Source organism: Chinchilla lanigera, unplaced genomic scaffold (assembly GCF_000276665.1).
Source record: "Chinchilla lanigera isolate Chin_1 unplaced genomic scaffold, ChiLan1.0 scaffold00032, whole genome shotgun sequence".
NCBI lineage: Eukaryota > Metazoa > Chordata > Mammalia > Rodentia > Chinchillidae > Chinchilla > Chinchilla lanigera.
This window is the reverse complement of record NW_004955433.1, coordinates 13,122,446-13,127,680: the sequence shown is the minus strand read 5'-3', so window position 1 is coordinate 13,127,680 and position 5,235 is coordinate 13,122,446.

Below are 5,235 nucleotides of genomic sequence, written 5' to 3'. Positions count from 1 at the left end.
GAGATTTCTGACATAGTGAATACAAATAATTGATGAATGAATAAATAATGATTACATTTTCTTTTGCTAATTATATCTTGTATGGTATAAGAACAGAGAAAAATCTCTTCCACAAACATGAAAACTTGCAATTGGCAGGGGTGCATCCATGCCTGTAATCCCAGCTATTCAGGAGCATGAGCCAAGAGACTAAAGTTGGAGGTCAGCCTGAGCAAGTAAGTGTGGCCTCTTTGTCTCAAAATAAATTTAAAAGAGAATGAGGATGTAGCTTACTGAAGAACATTCCTAAATTCAATCTCCAGTAATACACAAACACACCTTCGAATTACGATCTCTAAAATTTATATATAAAGGTTCAGGAATGTTTTATTCCTTGTTCAGAATTACATAATGGGTGAATACCGGGGCTGGAATTCAAATCCAAGACTATCTGGTTCTAACTGAGGGGACATTCGGTTAGGCCAATGTAATTTGAACCCATAAAGTAACCAAAGAATTACATGTCAGGGTTTAAATTCAAGAAACATGGAAACAAGATAACCTGAGAACCCTCTAGCCACAAACCCCAGCACTGAAAATTGTATCAGAAATATATTTTGAAATAATAGATGATGATGCAAAATATGAAGGGAAATCTTTCACAACCATAAATGCAAATGGAACTGAAAATCAGAACTGATAAAGCATAAAAGTTACAGTTGTTCTCTAGGCATTGATCAACCTCAGGATCAAAGAGCCTCAGTATTTTGTGGCTGTGAGTGACAAAAGGTAAGATTTTTAAATAAGCTGGGGATTTGGAATTGAGATTTTAAGGGTAATAAAACATATCTGAAGGCTCTCAGTAAAATATTGTACTGGAAAAGTCCATCCTGTGGTAAAGAAAGGCAGTGAGGAAATCTTTGTCTTGGCCTGGGTTTGAAAAAGGAAGAAATTCTCTGGTTTCCTCTATTTTAATTCTTTTAAATGTTTTGAGTCACGTTTTAGCCCAATCTATACACTCCATAGTGAATGTTCCATGTGCACTTGAAAAGGTGTAATCTGCAGTTACTGAGAGCAACATTCTATAAATGTTAGATTCAGTTAATTGATAGTGCTTATAAGTCCTCTACATCTTTGTTATTTGTCTATAATTATTGAAAGGAATATTGAACTTTCAAATCAGAATGTGGCTTTATGGTGGTCAGTTTGATGCTCTGGTATAAGGTTTATAATCACTTTATTTTTATGTAACCTTGATGAATTGACCCTTTTATCACTATGATACTCCTCTCTTTAATTCTAGTGACATTTCCTGTGCAAAGGCCACCCCAACCATGACAACCTTTGTACGACTATTTGTACGATTTGTCTGTTTCTTTTTCTTTTTAACCTGCTTATTTTTAATGTACATCTCAAATGACTATTTTGTGGCCAATTTGGGCCTTGGGGTTTTATCCTGTCTTCCAATTTCTGTCTCTAAATAGGATCACTTTGTCCACTTATTTTGAATATTATTATTAATATGGTTAAATTAGAGTATTATATTGCTTTTTGTTTTGTTTGTTCCATCTGTTCTTTGAACTTTTCTTCTTTTTTGACTTCTTGAAATCAACCATTTTTCAAGTCTTTTTATCATTTTGTATTTTCTTCAGGCATATTAGCTTGCTTTATTTATTCAATGGCTCTCTCAGAGTGATATATATATATATACACACACACACTGTAAATATAGTATACACAGTATATATACTAAATAGTGTATATATGTATTACGTAGCATATATCACAGTATATATACTACAGTATAGATATACTATATAGTGTATATATGTTATATATACTACACAGCATATATATTTTATATATAGTACACATATCACATTATGTGTATAGTATATATTATATATAGAGTATATATGTCAACTATCAAATAATATACCATATTAAATAGTGATATGTACTATATATATATCAACTGTTAAATAATATATTCCCACTTATAATATGTGAATTTAATAATGTATTTTCATTTTACCCCACCCCATTATTTGTGCTGTTGTTAAACATTATCTATTCTAAACTTCTCAAGTTACTGTTATCACTTTTGATAAAACAGTCAACCATAGGAGAAAGCAAGAATTTGAGAGAAAAAAGTGTGTAGTATTGATGTGTATATTTACCATTTCTGGAACTCTTCATTTTGTGTGTGTGTGTGTAATTCCAACTTTCCATTATTTTTTTTCAGCATGAAAAACTTCCTTGAACAATTCCTGTAGTACAAGCCTCCTAAAAATAATTTCTCTGTTTTCTTTTGTCTAAATATGTATTTTATCTTCATTTTCTAAACAATATTTGTGCTGGATAAAGAATTACAGGTTGGCTTATTTTCCTCATCAGGAATTTAAAAATTTCATTCTTCCTATTATTGTCTGTGATGAGAACAGAAGAGGGGAGGAGGAGTGGGAAGAGGAAGGAGAGTGAAGAGAGGAGGACAGAGGGGGGAGAGAGGGCAAGAGAGAGAGAGATACAAGCAATGCACCAGTGAATACCAATGTCCTTCGGTGTCTCTTCCTATAAGGACACCAGACTGGTCACATCAGAGTTCCACCCTTATGACCTCATTGAACCTTAGTTGACCCCACAAAGGTCCTAATTCCAAATATAGTCAGACTGTTAGCATTTCAACATATCACTTTGGGGAAGATGAGCTGGGGAAGGAGACACAGTGCAGTCCCTAACAATATTCAACCAGAAAACTTAGGGACTTTCCTATTCAGACTTCTGTAGCTCCTTCCCTAAACAGCTTCTTTTTTCTCAGTAACATATTTCACACTTTTGAGTAGCTCAGCCTCTCCAAGCTCCAGTGTCTCCTTGCAATGGATACCCTTTGACAAAACTGAACTGGAGAAGGATATCTGGTTTACCCTTTGAAATAAGCACCGTGTGTTCTGTAAGTCAAGAGAATTAACTGAATGGGAAAAGTACAAACAGCAAAAAGATATTCCAAAGAGCTAAGAATGAAAGCCTCAGGTCTTCTGACTGTGACCCAGTCTTCAGTTCCATCAAACTTAACTGATTACATGTTGGAGGGCACCTCAGCAGGGGAACTAAGAAGCAGAGAATTCATGTTCCACCATTATCCACAAAGGAAAGAAGATTACTGTAGAATCCTGAAGTTTATTCTTTTTGTTTATAGCAACCTGAATTACTCATTTAGGAAAGTTACAGGATTTTCATCTACCCTATCCAGCCATAAGTAGAGTTAAGAGTATCATCCTCCATAGATTATAGTTCATCAACCATTTTCCCTCCTACCATTGTCACAATCACTCTGAACCACTTCTGTCTTCCTTCTGGTTAAGAATGAGGTCAAAATTTGACCTCTAGGAAAATATAAGGCACATGCTATATCTATAAATGCTATGAATTAGGTAGCAGTTGTTCCATAAGAATGATTAGCCTTTGGAATCAGGCAAATGTGGCTTAATCCTACTTGTTTAATGAACAACTCTGAGAAATTCTAAATTTTGTTCAGTAAAATTATGTACAAAAATCTCTATCCTTAGTGGGCATTCAGATGAGTTGATTCCTGTAAATCACTTAGCACAATGCCTGGTACACAGTCAGAACTTCAAGTTGGTAGCTATTATGATGGCTTATTACAGTCACTGGTATCTGTTACTTTTCTTAGGGAAAATAAATAATTTTTAAAAGATTACATCCACTTATCTCTAGAAGACATGAACATATTAACCAGTATATGAAGTTACAATTATAATCTATGTAATTATTAATTTTAATATCAATTTTTAAGTAATAAAATTAAAACAAAGTATAACAATATAAAAATTTTAGTGGGTTTATATTTTAGATTTCAGGGAGGGCAAATCTCCTAGCCAATTATTGCTAATTAAGAGCTACTGTATTATTGAGTCAGATGATTTTTAATAGTCCCAAAATGAAAATCCAATATTATCATATTCAACACATTCAATACATGTTGAATACGTATTATATGAATATATTAAACATAGTACATTATAGCTTTCTGAAGGAATAGTAGGTACACATTTTAAACTTAAAGTCTGAGTTTTGTTTTTGGTACTGGGAATTAAACCCAGGGCTCCCACACTGGGTTACATCCTAAACTGCTTGTCTGTCTGTTTGTATGTTTGTTTATTGATAGGCTCTTGCTGAATGTCTAAGTTGCCCAAGCTGAGCTCAAACTTGGCCTCCATCTGCTTAGGCCTCTCAGAGTGCTGGAATCACAGGTGTACAACACCATGCCTGCCCATTTCTGAAAATTTTAATCACACTGAAAAGGATTATGCTGCAAGTGAAGAGGTAGACTATAAACCAGGATATTCATTGATATACTGAGAAAGTGAAAACAGCTAGACAGGAAGTTCAAGTAAAATATGAGAAGTACTAATAATAATTAATTTAAGGTAGTGAAAGTAAATGTCATTTTTTTGCTTTTTCTTTTCCTCACTCTTCTAAATGTGCATATATTTTTTCATAGCAATAAGAAAATCGTTAAACTAACATGTCATTCAAAACTTAGCAAGCTGACTGTCAAAAGGCAATGGGACAATTTATTAGAGCATGCTGGCTCTTATAAACACTTGAGAAGTATATTTGCAGAGAATGATGACCTAGAAACAAGAGTTACTTGAATTAGGGTACAAATGACCAAAGCTTTTCAAGCTATTTACCAAAGTTTGTGATCTGAATATTGGAAATGTATCAAGAACTTTGTAAGGGTCTTCACCCCTATCAGACCATAGAAAAATATTTATTTAACACCCGGATACAGTCATTTAACAACAAAATATTTATCCAAGTGAGCAGGAAAGGGAAAAAACTCTCCACAAAACCACAGACATGCTTGATTTCCAAAGGAATTGTTTCTCACTAGTATTTTATTGTTTCTTACCTGTTTGGTGATTCTATGTAAAAAGAAATCCCCAAGGACTCTCATAGTAGAGAGCCCATCTGTTCCAATGTAGTCAATGCCTCTCTATTTGAGCATCAAATAATCGCCTTCAATTAACCACCTTGCGTTTGTAATAGTCTGAAGGGGAGAGTCCCTCTGTCTGGGAATCACATAGCTTTACTGGGTGCTTCATGCAGAGACAGACCATAGGTCTTCTAAAAAGAAGGGAGGGGCTGGGGATTTAGCTCAGCGGCAAAGCGCCTGCCTGGCAAGTGCAAGGTCGTGAGTTCGGTTCCCGGTACCAGAGAAAAACCAAAAAA